Genomic DNA, 14,689 nt, shown 5'->3' with positions numbered 1-14,689 from the left:
AAAGGCAGGTGCACACACAAACCCATAAACCTCGCAGATTTCACTAAAGCCCTTCTAAGTATAGCTGTGGTTGGACTTGAAGGGTTCGACCATGTCTTATTCACCATTGGGCTCCCAGCACCTGGCTCAGCATCTGGCACGGGGCATGGACTCCAAGACCACTGGATTGTATTTCATTCACCTGCCACCCATGAGTCCAAGGAGCAGAGAAACAGGAGAAATCATTCAGCAACACTGTAATGAAATATAGAACTAGCCTTAATAGTACATTGTGCTTGGTAGATTTCAAGATTTAAAAACACATTGACTTACTAGGTCCCATAAACAATGCCCTGAGTTACAGATGATGTTTATCAGCTGCTTTCATAAAAACAGTGTCTCTATTAATAAGTGAGAGAGTCAAGCCACAGGTGACACTTGCAAGAGCTGGGACTAGATAGATCTCTGGTTATCTGATCATGATTCTGTGCTCAGTGCACCATCTGGAGAAGACATTGTGCTGTAACAAGAAAGCCAGAAGTCAGGTTGCCTGCATCTGAGAGCTGGATTTGCAGTATGGCGCGGTTGCAGGAGAAGTGGGCCTTGGAGTCAGGCACAACTTGGTCTAAGTCTCAGCCCTGGTTCTACAAGTCGTGTGACCTTGGGCATGTTAACACACTTCTGTGCGGGTTTCTTCACCTGTAACAAGAAAGTAGTTACAATCAGTGCATGAGCTTTAAATTGGGGTTATGTGAGATAACATGTCATGCTTGGTGCAATAGTAGGTATTCAAGAAAAAACCCTCCTCCTCCTCTCCCTCCACTCCTCCTCCTTCTTCCTGTTTGGTCCCTGTTAGTCTATACCAGGCATACAATAAGAGGTGGAAACGTGGCTTTTCTCATTGGCCTGATGCACATGGGATGCAGTTAAAAACGTACTTGGAGAGGAAAGGATGTGAAACTGTCGACCTGCCTTCTAGGTTGTGCTGTATCAAATAGAAGGGAGGGAAGGATTCAGGCAGGGCCAGGAGTGATGGGGACACCAGTGATAATAACACTGAATCCAAAGATGCAAAATTGATTAAACAGTGGTCCAAGAGGGAGTGTGACTGCACTATTCAAATGTTTTCTATTCAAAAAACCTGGGTAGGGGTGAGATGTCCTACCACACCTGGGGACCTTCCACACCACAAAGCTGACACTGAAGTTAAGACTCAGGAAGACTCTCGGGGCCTTGAGACTAGCGGGAAGTATAAATTCACAAGTGCCAGCAAGGTGCCATGTGTGACAGCCCTGTGACACATGAGCTGTCACAGACACTGCAGCTCTAAAGGAGGTGCCTTCAGGAGATGGCGTTTAAAAAAATTTAACTTCAGTGTAGTTCCTATGTCTTACGACCCTGAATATCAATTGAGGAGAAAGGTTGTTACTGGATGAGAGAAAAACATGGGAATAGTATTTCCCCAAGACTTTGTTCTCATTTCTCATGGCAAATTCACTAATTGTTTTTTGAGTCAGTATCTTGGAAAACAAAAATGAAGGAAGCTCCTCAGGGCCTAGTGCAGCTGAAACTGGAAAAATAAAATACAATTTGTTGAATAATAATGGGATTTTTTTTTCTTCATTGGGGCAAAAACTCGATTCTGATTTCCCAGTGTAAGGACACTAAGGAGCAGTCACTTGATGGACTCGGAGAACCATTGAGTGAAGGCTTCGCAAATCATGAAGTGTGTTCTCTTACTTCATCAGCAAGATGGCTGAGGTCCGGGGAGGTTCGCAGACTGTCCTGAGGTTATCCAGTGAGGTCACCGGGTGACACCAGAAGAAGAGCACACAGGACAAAAAAGCTGGGTACATGCTCAGCTTCTACACAGATTCACTCTGTTCTCACAGGTGGACCTTTTGCAATAGGCAAGTTCCTCAGTTTCCCTGTATAAAAATTAAATAAGGGGGACTTGACAGCAAATATTCACTGGACCTAGACAAAATTGACTGTGTGTGACCACAAACACACAGATATACATCCAGATATAAGATGGCTTTAGATACCCATCTTATATCTGGAAAACCTCAGCTGGGCAAGTTGGTCAGGGTCTGACAGAATTAATTGCCCAGCCAGCAAAGATGTGCCCATGTTACGGATGTGATAAATGAGGCCCAGACAAACCAAGTCACTAACACCACAGTTACACAGGAAATGCATGGTGCTGGGGAATATGGGGCCCTCAGCTTCCTGCTGTTAAAGTCTTTTCCTTCTATTATGCAAACTGAAATTGACAAAATTAGCTCCTCTTCATTTGCAAGAGGAGCTGAACTTCTCAAACAGTTACATTTGCAAATGTCAACCTGGTTCTCGGTGGCTGCTCATCTGCAACCACCAGGATTAGGGTCAGGGTAAGGGTCAACAGGTGCCCTTAGGGGCCTCAGCCAGGCAGGTGACCCACAGGAGCTAGCAGGGCTTTCCTTTTTGACCCCTTTCAGCTGCCTGTCTTTTTTCAGAACCCTGAGGAGTCATAGGAAAGCCTGAGGCCAAGGGAAAACCTTGCTTTTATTTAAAATTTTCATAGTAGTTATAGTGGGAGGTAGTACAGGCATATGCAGGCTGCATATGAGATTGATGTTTTACATTAATTTTAATTTTTTAAGATAAAAATCATAAAGCATATTGATTTTTGCATTAATTTTCATTTTTAAAATGTTGCATTAAGATATTTATCCTGATTAGTGAGTGTAATCAGGATAAATAATAATTTTGTGCCTGGGATTCTAGATTGGATACAATCCCATGCTTCTCTCGGCATACTGTAGCCTTTGGGTTCATTATGTCAAAATTAAAATAGGTACATAACACCTATTTTCCAAAAGACTTTAACCTACACCTTCAGATTTAGTTTGTATTAAGAAGTGGACTCAAGCCATCATGAATGTAAGCTCCATGTGGACAGGGATTTTGTGGGTTTTGTTCCACAAAGTTTAACATAGACTTAGCAGAATGTAGGAGCACAATTAATATCTATTGATCATATAAATAAATGCAGTAAAACACTGCAGATTTTTTATTATTTTTGTCCTAACATTTTATTTAAATTCTTTCCATTAGAGTGTCATGGACCCATAAATAAGCACTAGCAGATCTTTGAGAATTGAGTTGTCCATCTTGGCTGGCCGCTCAAGTATTCTAAGCAGATAAAGAAGACAGTGGTGATTTTAAAACAATCCACTGAAATCCTAGATTTTAAGTGCAGAGTAGCTCACATGCTAGTTAGTTGATAGCCTTTGTCAAGTTTCCCCATGTTTCCAAACAGAAAATTCTTTACTTCTCATCTGGCCATGATAAAGTTTTGACATTTTGATAAGGAATAAATAAAAAGACATGACAGTGGACTTTTTATATGTGGTAAAGGTAGCACAGATTTAAGACTATGTGATTACCAGTTTTTTTCAAAAGCAAAAGTCTTCGGATTTGTACTTGTGTATGAGCAAAGTGAGGGTAAAAAAAAGAGGGAAGATGTAATTCTGTGCCCCAAATTGTAAAATCATGTCGGTGGCCTTTCTGGAGTGACACTGGGCTCAGAGGGCTTTCTTTCCTACACCGGCTGACCCGGAGTGAAGGTGCACAGGCCTAAGAGGCTCCCCTGGAAGTACTTTCTGGTGGGGAGAGTGGGGCTCTGTCTGATTCTCTTACTCTCAGGTCCAGAGGCTGGAGTGTTTCCCTCCTTCATTGAAAGCAGCAGTTGCCACCAGGGATTCCCAAACCATGCTGTGAGCATTCTGCCTCTTAAATTATCATCAGCAGTAAATACTGTGCAGTGAGATTTTAGCTGATGGCTCAGGTGGTGCTTTGCTAAGTGTTATACCCAGCTAGGAAAATTACAACTAGGGCATTACCCAACCCAAATCTGCAGTTCCTGGAACAGGGTAATGAACAAACATCCGGGAACAATTGGGTTTAAAATTCTAGCCAAATAAGGTAACTAACCCGGCCGCCAGAAAGTGCCCGCCAGCAGCAGCACCCACCAATCAGGGACCCTCGCCGTTTTAAAATAAGCCAATAGCTAACCGCCACCTCTGCTTCTGTATGCCTTTGCTTGCTTGCTAGAAAATATAAATACCCAGTAGTCTGTAAGCCAGGCGCGACTTCCATTTTGTAACTCTGAGTAGCTACATGACTCCGGTCACAGTTGGGGAAGTTCGCCCCTGCGCAGGAAAAATCTTTGGCCATTAAAATTTTTATCAATTCGGTTCGGACTCGGAGAGTGTGTATTTACCCGCCAATCGTCTACAACACTAAGCAGCAAAGTCTCCACCTTTGTTCTTTCAGGGTCTGATCCAATCCTGCAGGGCCAAGGGAAAGGAAGTCTTGTTGGTTTTCTTTACTCTTATAATTCCAGCAGGTGAAAGCCAGCAAGAAGCAAAGATACAGAAGAGGAAGCTATCATTTTCACACAAGAATTTTTTCCCCCCCACAGTGAGACTGACCTTAGAGTTGGGGGCAGGGATGGGAGGAGCCTTCAGCCTGAGGCAACCTGACGTAGCCTGAGTTTCGGGATGCCTTTGAAGTCAAAGTTGCTTGTGGGTAAGGCAGCAGGTTTGAAAACTGGAGATAGGAGACTCTTAGGGGAGTAGTAAGCCTCAGAAATGTGGTCCAGGGCACTGGTTTAGTCATTGGGCCCGAATGAAGGGGAAACCTTGCAGCCTGTTACCATCCTGTTTCCAGCTCACTCTCCTTTCCCACGTTTACTCAAGTGACATTCCTCAAGGGTATTCCTTTGCAGCCCTTCTGCTTTCTCTGGTTATCATGTGACGATGAAGAGGAAATTTTGCGGAAGTCTTACCAGGAAGGTCATATTATTACTACATTTTGCATATGCAACTACTGAGGCACAGAGGGGTGAATTGCCCTGTCTTCACATTCAGTCTGACATAAGGACATTGTTCCTTGGCTTATGATTATATTAAAGCCAAGGAACACAGCTTTAAAAAAATTAATGGTGAGTGCACAGAGTTAAAAGGAAAATGTACACATATATTAAAAGTCATTAAGAAAAGATATTTTATGTAATACCCTTCTCATACATTTTACTTCTACTAATACTTTGTTTTGTAGGCATATATGTAATACACACTTATGCAAAAAGTATGTATTTCTTTTTTTACAAAATACCTCATATTTCCTGTTTGCATAATTGCCTCTCTATTTTTGGGGGGTGTCTTATTTCATCAAATGAGAGTATATCTTTAAAAATGGGTGAAAATGCTTGGCATAAACGTGGTGCATGTTTAAACACTAAATGTCTGGTCTGTATCCCAGCTCCGTGAACAGTAGCAGCAGTGCCCTATGGCACAGGGGTGGCTGCCAGAATTTCAATAAAGAAGGGCGATAGGTGATCGGAGGTATTTCATATTTCAGTTTGCTCTTGGTTCTCATTGTTTGCTCATTTAATGGTGCAGCAGATCTGTATGCAGCTGCTAGTATGTGCTTGGTGCAAGGCTTGGCAGTGAGAAGGTAAATTCCTATGGTGAAGTTGACTATTAATAGAAGAAATAGGCTGAATACTTGTACTATGCTGGACACGCTGCTTAGTGCATTTTTTATGTTTTCATTTTCTCCTATTTAATTCTGTGAACATCTTTTTAACTCTATTAGCAGTTTTTTACTGAGAGGAAAACTTAGCTTGACTAGCTTTCCCAATGCCACTAAGACATTAAGTGACATCACTGGAATTCAAGGTTATGTCCCTGTAAGATCACAGCTAATGTCCTCCTTATTTTTAGAGCATTTGGCTCTTCTAATGACTATAAACTACACCAATTCATTTGTTATTTCTTCTTCATGTTCATATAAAATTGGGCACTGTCTCCGTGTGGAATAAATGCATAATAAAGTGTGCAAATGGTGAGTGTGAGCAGGCCTATAATATTTACATGTGGCTATTAGACATGTTTATGAGTATCCTTTGACCCCTTTTAACTGGACTATACAATCCATTTGATACCATTAATTATTTTGATTGATCACAGGTCATTTCTGATACATGTATTTGCTTCTGAGTGCTCAGCAGGCAAGAATCATAGTTTATTACACTTTCCGCTTAGGTATCCTTTTTCATAATATTTATTGAGCATTTAAATGCCCGGTACTGTGCTTGGCACTGTGTGTAGAAGACACCGGACTTGTGGCACATACCTTGTCCTCAAAGAGCTGATGGTCTCCTAGAGAAGACAGACATACTCGAGGAGACCAAAGCTGTGGGGTGAGTGCTGTGGGACTAGGAAGCAGTCAATCCTGCCAGGGGCTGGGAAAACACATTGTTTCTAGTTATAATAACATCTAGCTTCTTTCAAGTCACTGCATTACAGATGAGAAAACCAAACTTTCAAACCAAGCCCCTGTGCTATCTCTGTGAGTATGTGAGCCAGATACAGAAGCCAGCTGGTTCTCACTGTAACCACACTGCACTGCAGGGACCTAGCTCTGGGTCCCTTGTACACAGAACTGCAGTGGATGATGTTTCAGAATCAACCCGGGAGAAAGAGCACAGCTGAGCATGGAGTGGACTGCAGATGGTTAGGGTCTACCTGCATCTGCTCTGCCCTCTTTATATTTCTCCATTAGGAAAATGGGATTTGATTTTTAGCTGCATGGGATTTTCTAGCTCTTCTCACCAAGGCCGTATTTGGCATGCCTCTGAGAAGTGTCCCTGAAATAGAATCTTGTCTCAGTTGATATGAAATGGGGTTCTGAAAGTCTGGTGATTTGGGGGACCTGAGTTACATAAGAAAGGAAAATATTTCTATTGCAGACTTTCTTATTACCTCCTTAAGAGTTGATTGTAAAGCTCCAAAAAGTAGAAGTTATGGGGAGATAATTGGACCATGAAATCTTTCTTCCTTATTTTTTATAAAAAAATTTCCCACAGGTCAATCAAAATTAGTGTTACTTGGGCAGGAGAGGTAAGAAATATCAGAGAACCAGGTTAAAAGCATGATTTGCAGTCTCAAAAAAACCTGGGTTGAGTTCCTAGCTGTGCCACTTGCTTGCTCTCTCCTTTTCCATAAGTAAGACAGACCTGCCCTGGAACTCAGCCAGTGGCAGGAATAAGTTTTGCTCCTTGATTTGTACAGCAGGGGGGCAGAGAGGGCTGGACATTTCAAAGGTGGAGTGACACTAGGTTTATAAAAACCTCCCCTGCACAACCCCCCCCAACAGCAGGGTGGCCAATTGAATAATTGAGCCCAATTATGAAAGGAAAGGTTTATAGTTTCTGATACTCTGTGTATTTGCAGCTGGCTAGTTCTGATAACACTCTTAAATAACCCCTTTCACCTTTAAAGCCTCACACATTCGCTCCTGTGTACAGTTCCAGGAGTTCTATTGCTGTAAAAATAGCCTAGCTTTAAAAAGGCATTACTTTTTTTATCATTAAAAGAATAAAATCGCCCTTTCCAGAGCCTTAAAATTTAGGAAATAGAAGCCCTGTTGGTGTGTTTCACTGTGGCCTAGACAGTCATCTCTCAGTGAAGAGAGGGGTAGCTCTGTCTCTGTCACTACAAAGAACAAAGAATAAAACTCCCTGTGTGGATTTGCCATATTTGGGTTACCCCAGACCTTCCAGATGTGACAGCCCAGGATTAATCTCATATGACTGCCCTGAGCTGCCCCAGTGCTGCCTCCCCACCCAACATGGCTGGCCTGTCATTCTGTGAAGCATAGGTGCTGCGTACAGTCCACACTATCGTCACCTTTTATTCTGAGCATCCAATGGAAGGAATAAGATTGTGGATTCTGCTAACATTCAAGGAGATTCAGGTCGATCCACTGTTGTCTCGGGTTTTAAGGAGGTTGCTAATCGGGGACATAAGACTGAATTAGGAAACAGCCAGTCAGTGTGGACTGGAGTGGGGATGATGGCCCAGCGTTGCATGTGTGTGTAGGTGCTTAACAGTCAGAACGGTGGTATTAGTTCAGAAATAACTTCACAGGGAGGTGGGTGGGCAATTGGATGAGGGCTGGATGGGTCAGTAAAAAGAAGGTGTTTCATCAGGTTTCTTTTACTCGCAAGAAAAAGGAATTTACTTACGGTATCCCAAGTAAAAATAAAGTTTTATTACAAGGACAAGGTAATTTTGCAAATTTTAGATAGAGACAGAAAATCAACCAAATATTACATGAATGGAAACTGAGAAATAAAATTCTTTAGGATCCAGAGGTGACAGATTCCAGCATCTGTGGATACTTGGAACCCCATTTATAGATCCTCAAGAATGTCTGCCCTTCTCTTGACTCTTTATTTTGCCTGGGCCCCGCCCACATGGCAGCCTCAGGCCTGCTTTGACGAAGCTCCTGTCTCTGTGGGTAGAACCCTTCTCACATCATTTGCCACTTACCTACTTACTGTTGACTTCCTCCCCAGTCAGGGATACAGGGCAGGTCTAGTCAGCTTTGCCCAGGAATGGGGTCCCGGAGTACAGACAACTCTTGGCTCCAGAGGCCGGAGGCATGCTGTCTGTATTATCAGGAAGAAGCTCCCTTCCAAGGAAGAAGACTTGAAAATCGCTAATGCAAAGTGTCACACCTGGTTTGGGTAAGTGAGGGCAGAAACATTGAGATTGTGAAGAGCATCCCCTGCCTAGGGTGGACGGTGATCTAAGGCATAGCTGAAAAGGAAGAATTTGGCCACGTTAGGCATGGCTTTGAAATTCAAGGAAATGATGAATGACTAGGAAGAGGACAGCACTGTAAATATGAAACGTAAGGAAAACATGGGTAATGAATTGTTAACCATGATGACAGGGATCAGGTTAAATCTTGACATGTGGTAAGACATTATCGTTCTGCGTGCTGATGGAGCCTCTTAAATTTTAGATCTGCAGGCAATTGAGCAGAACTGTAAAGAAACTTTATACACTGTGCTAATTGACATTCAAGAAAAGAATCTGGTTCTCTATTGAATGTTGAAATGCCATAGCTTGATGGAAAAGAGGTCAGGTTCACATTTCAAATTTGGCTTTCATGTTGGCTCAAAGGCATTTTATTTAAGCTCTTCTTGGCTTTAGTTATTTAGTCTATAAAACAGGGGCAATGTTTACATCTAAGAGTTGTTTTGAGGGTTAATGGTATATTATAGTATTATAGTCTATTGTAGTGGTCAGTGTATGCTTGATGTTTTATAAATGTTAATTTCCCCCTGATCTTTTTAAAATTTAAGTTCATACTAATTTTCTTTATGAGTTGCAATTTTTTTGAAACTATGGGTAGTTTTAAAACTCATGTCAAGCTAAACATCATGAAAGGAAGGGTTAAGGCTCTGTGAATGGACCGGAGGGCTGAGAGGCTGGCAGACTTAGAAGTGGCAGCAGCACTGGGCAGTCTGTGCTCACTGAGGACAGGGGTGTTCTCTCAATTTGAAATTGGGTTGAGATGAAGCGAAATGACTCAGGCCACAGAGCACTGGTGTGCCGCATGCCTGTCCCTGAGAGTTTCCATTTGTCACTCTTTATGAGCCCCTTTGCATGGAATGAGTGCCCAGCTTTTACAGACTCCTCAGAATGGCAGGGCTGGCCGGACCTGTCTTTCCTGGCACTTTACAAAAGCCGAAGTTGCTACTTGGGCAATGTGGCCTCATAGTTATTCACCAATGATGTCTTCTTAGGTTGTTTCCATGGGTTTGGCATTTCATGTGATGCAGCTGTGGGATTAAGGGAAGGGAAAGGAAGCTCCTACCCTTGATCTTCTGCTTGTCCTGCTGATGGCTCCAGCCTATCCACTCTTGTCCCTGTAGACTCTTCATGCTGTGTCTTTCCCAGGGATCTGCCCAGATTGTCACAGTGATAGAGCTGGACCCTGACTTTGGTGCCATTAACAATGAATGTTACAGAAAAGCAGCCCTTCTCTGCAGTGTCCCCTTAGTTCCTCTGACAGAACCATGGAAAATATAAGCCTCCTTATGCAGGTCGAATGGTCCCCGCTGCTCTCTCTGCTTTGGCCTGTTAGTCACCAAATTAAATTCTGCCTTGGAAAGAGTCAGAAGCCTGCAGGTAGCTTTGTTTAGCAAATAATGAAGAAACCAAACTGAAAATCAACATACTTCGTGCTTGTTATACAGACATATTCCATGGACGCTGTGGAGGTAATAACATACACAAGTCAAATATTTTTAAGTTTTATTTTGTGTCACCTAGTGCTAAATTGTGCATAGAGCAGGACTCAGCCATTATTAGTTGGATGAGTGGATGCATTTTGAAGAGCTCCAAAGAATTTTGTTATGGAAGTAGTAAGGGCTGGAACACATTAGCCCCCAAAGACATTCACACTCAAGTTACATTCCATTTCTTTAAAATTATTTTTACATTTATTTTAACAGCTTTGTGGAGGTGTAATTTACATATCATAAAATTCATCCATTTAAGTGTATTATCATTAATGTTGCATTTATTCTTGACCCAGCGTTTGTCATACCAAAAGGAAGATGGACTCTCTAGTGGAACGAAAGATTAAAGGTTAGCATCAAGCTGTAACTCCCCTGGGAACCCAGAGAACAGTGCTTTCTTGCAAATTCACTTGGTCTTAGAACCCCCTGGGCTATTTTTTCTCTTATGAGGCTGGGCTGCTGGCCAGAGGGCACCCCCTGCTGCTAGGCTGTGGAATGAAGGTATGGCCCCATACAGTTACACACATACTTGCAAATTCTTACCTGAACAGCTTAGTGGATCTGAAACCCTAGAGTGTTTCAGGTACGCATTCCTGGGTTCCACCTCTGAGGTGCTTGGCTCAGGAGGGCTAGAGCGGGCCCAAGCAGCTGTGTTGTAAACAGTGCCCGAGGGGATTCTAATGCGGCTATTCTGAGAGATTCTGAATGAGCCTACAGCCACGTCAGAAGGATTCTGGGTTAGAAATGTCGGCTTTATTGGTCCAAGCAGTTCTACTTTTATCTGCATAACAGGGCCCTTCTAGTGTGTCTAATTAAATACACAAACACTCTTTATTCTTGACCCCAAAAAGGTATAAGTATCATATGGATACATAAGGAAAAGTGACTTAGAAGTTAAATACTTAGAATCTTCTTGTAAAAATAATTTTTATAATCATGCCCTATCTTGTGTTTGTGTATATGTATACACATATATATGTGTATGTATGTATATATGTGTATCTATATCCACTCTTCACAGTGTTAGCTGAATCTGGGACCCTGCTGGGAAACAGGGAATGGGAAAATCCAGCCTGGGCTAGAACATACAAACTGCCAGTGACTGACAGTCTCCACCCACCTTGGTTAAGGCAGGCCTTCATCTTGACACAAATAATTAGCTTTGGAAATAAAAGTTGGAGTAGAAACCCAGGACACTAGCTGAGGAGCCTGCTTTGCATATTCATATATTCTGCCAGGCACTTGCATTATGCTTTCTGCTCAGGGACACATTTTCCTTCATTGTTTGTCCTGGCCTTCCCTATTCTCACAGGCTCCTGCCCTGCCGAGAGAGATGCAAAAAGGCCAGCCAATCTGCTCTTGAAGCTGGGAGAAATAGCTCCCCTCCAGTGACCTTCCTAGGTAATGAGCAGATACGGTTTTCTAAGGTAAAGGGAATAAATCAAGGGACCTTTCAGGGAGCCAGGGCAGTAATGGTGGAGTCCCAAGAGCATCAATTCCAAAAGCAAAGGGCAGAGGGACCTTTCCCTGTATATCAACTTTAGACTAAGAGGGGATGGGAGACATTCACCCCCCCCAGAAGGGGGCGGGGTTAAAATGGATCCCCTCCTCTCCTACTTCCACCTTTCTCTGAATCCTAGAACAAATCTGGGAGAACAGCACACCATTACAGGATGTTTCCCTGGCTGTTATTTTCTGATGATTAAGCTAATACAGAGTTTTGAGAAGGGGACTGCTTGTCACCATTAGATTACTTTAATTTTTGGCTGTATACTCATTGCAGGTGCCAGGTGGGTGTGATTCCGAAGGTGTCTGTGGTTCTTCAGAGCAGACCTGTTTGGTTCCACACCTTTGTCTATAGCCATTGGTCTCTACAGAGGCCAGTGGCGTTAGGAATGGGGCTGGAAGTAGGAACACCAAGCGTCACGGGCCAGGAACACCATCTGGTGCAGACATGTTCACAGGGCATCTCGGCCCTGAACCTGTTGCTGCTCACCTGGTCCATTTGTTACTTATATAGCTTCATAATATACCAAGGAGAACAAGAATAAAGACAAGTACCATGTCTTTACAGGGTACTTGTAAGTACCATGTGATCTCACTTATATGTGGAATCTAATGAACAAAATAAACTGATAAACAAATAGAAAGAGGTGTGGAGACATGGAACAGACTGACAGCATTAGAGGGGAGAGGGTAGGAGGGGACTGGATGAAATTAGTCAAAGTACATATAACCCATGCGTCAGAATGGGTGAGGTAGGACAAAATGGTGGCTGAACTACAACCTGGAAAAGATGGCTGATGTCAAACCAGGGAGCCAAATCAATGGGCTTTGCCAAAATGGATATCCGCATAGCAACCTGAGCCCGAGGAGAACCACCAATGATATATTGCCGCTTTGTTCAAAGGGGACCAATCCCCAGCTCCCACGAAGAGAGCCAACAAAAATAAAACCCCTCCACATTCCCTGCTTGCGTGCAGCTTCTTCGGGCCCCCAGTTTGCAGACTGGAGAACCTTGCCCGGGTGCGCTAACCCCAATAAAGCTCTATACCGTCTAACTTTGTGGCTGATTGGCATTTCTTCTTGGTTGAGCCTAAGAAAACCTTTCACCATGGAGACAGGCAGTGGCGTGGTGTTGGCCAGAGGGAAGAGGGAACAGGGGCTGAGAGGAAGGGGGCAAAGCGGGGACAGGGAGATATCTGCATATCCCTTTTTCTTCATAAAAATGGAGAAAAAACAATAATCATATAGAATTTTGATAGTAACTGCTGTTTACTGAGATCTGTGTGTCAGGCATGATACCTCATCTTTCTATATATATCTGCCCTTAAAGAGCAATATTATTAGACCCATTTTACTGATGGTGATGTAGAGGTTCTGTCAGTTTAAGTGGCCTGCTCTGGTCCACCCATGGGTGGAAACTACGATACTAAGCGAAGTGTTATTTTACTTAAGGCTATCTGGCCCACAGCCCATTCTTTTAAACACACATCTGTGCCCCAGGATGGATAGTCATAAATGGTCTACAAAGGGGCTGTGGAGGGTTGGAACCTGCCCTCACAGGCGACTTCGTTTTTGTCTGCACCTTGTGTGGGAACCAGTCATTTGGGCTAAAATCTTAGTCCAGGGGAAATGGCATGGAGAGCTTGGTATTCTAAAATCTTCCCTGTACAGGTCAGATATTAGCAATTGTACTAGACTCTCCCCGCCCTCCCTGTGTTATCAGGAAGGAAACTGAAACATGAGGGGTAAGTGATGTGTCCACAGCTGAGCCAAAGCTGCACCTTAGGTCTGTGGTCTTTATAAGCCTCTTCCTTGAGCTGATGGCTAGTTATCTTTTATTTGAGGCCATTAAATCATCTTGTTTAAGACAGTAATACCCATTTATGTCATCCTTCCTGTAAGATCTGGAGAACTCCAGGCTACCTTCTCTCAGCATGCTAGAGTCAACAGTAGATCTGGGACAGGAGCCCATGGTCCATGCTCTTCACCAGAGCACATCTTCCTTCTTTCCCTCCCAGAAAGTACTCAGATGCTTTTTCTCCTCCCCCGCCTTTGTTTTTAAGAGAGAAGGAGAGAAACATCAATCAGTTGCCTCTTGTATGCATTCTCACTGGGGATCAAATCACAGCCCAGGTGTGTGCTCTGGACCTGTGATCTTTCTTTTGCTCTGTAGGATGATGCCCAGCCCACTGAGCCACGCCGTCCAGGGCTTGGATGCCTCTTTTTTGATAAGAGTGTGGGGCTCCCTATTCTTCGTTGATGTGCTGACATGCAAAGGGCAGCACAATGATCAGTTTGGTCCCTGCTGGGCCCTCCTCTGGTTACTGCTCTCAGTAGTACTTCATCCCAGTTAAGGCCTCCCCTTATGCCTCTTCTCTCTCCTCCCTAAAGTTTAACTCTGCACTCTGGATAATGTGAGTTTTCTAAAATACACCTGGCTGTGTCCACCCCTCCTGAAAAGATGAAGTTCAGTCTGTGTCCTTCTTAATGTGACCTATGCAGGACCCTGCAAGATATGGTTCTTTGTTTTTCCTGCTCAAATACTATCGATTAGATACTTTATAAAGGTGTTAAAAAAAAAAACAATAATGACATGGCTCCATTTTCTAGAGAGTTGCTGATACCATACACACTGTTTTGCATTTTCTTCATCACTGAACAATATAACCTAGTCATTTACCTATGTCAACACAGATCGACCCTGTTTTTTTTTGTCAGCTCTGTAGTATCCCGTTTTATGGCTATGAGGACACTCCTTCAGCTATTGCCCCGTCCCATGGGTTCACCTTTGGATGGTTTCCCAGTTGTGTTTGTTGTTGTTTTCACTTTTAAAAACAATGCAGCCAAGAACATTCATTAACATTCTTCTGGCTGGGCAGCTCCCTTGGTTACAGAGTCTTCCCGATACACCAAGGTTGCAGGCTCAGTCCCAGGTCAGGACACATACAAGAAGTAACCAATGAATGCATCCGTAAGTGGACAAGAAATTATTGTGTCTCTCTCTCTTTCATCATGCAGTTAAAAACATTCTAGTGGAGCTGCAAAATAAATATA

General features: G+C 43.2%; 1 protein-coding gene across 2 annotated transcripts in view; it reads left to right on the top strand.

The window, feature by feature from the left end:
* The window catches only part of AGBL1 (AGBL carboxypeptidase 1), a 565,654-nt gene that overhangs the window by 325,361 nt on the left and 225,604 nt on the right, over positions 1-14,689 (top strand). The gene's annotated exons all lie outside the window — the stretch shown is intronic.

The sequence above is a fragment of the Artibeus jamaicensis genome, unplaced genomic scaffold, assembly GCF_021234435.1.
Source record: "Artibeus jamaicensis isolate MK-2021 breed Jamaican fruit bat unplaced genomic scaffold, CSHL_Jam_final scaffold_612, whole genome shotgun sequence".
NCBI lineage: Eukaryota > Metazoa > Chordata > Mammalia > Chiroptera > Phyllostomidae > Artibeus > Artibeus jamaicensis.
This window is presented reverse-complemented; position numbering and strand designations above follow the sequence as displayed.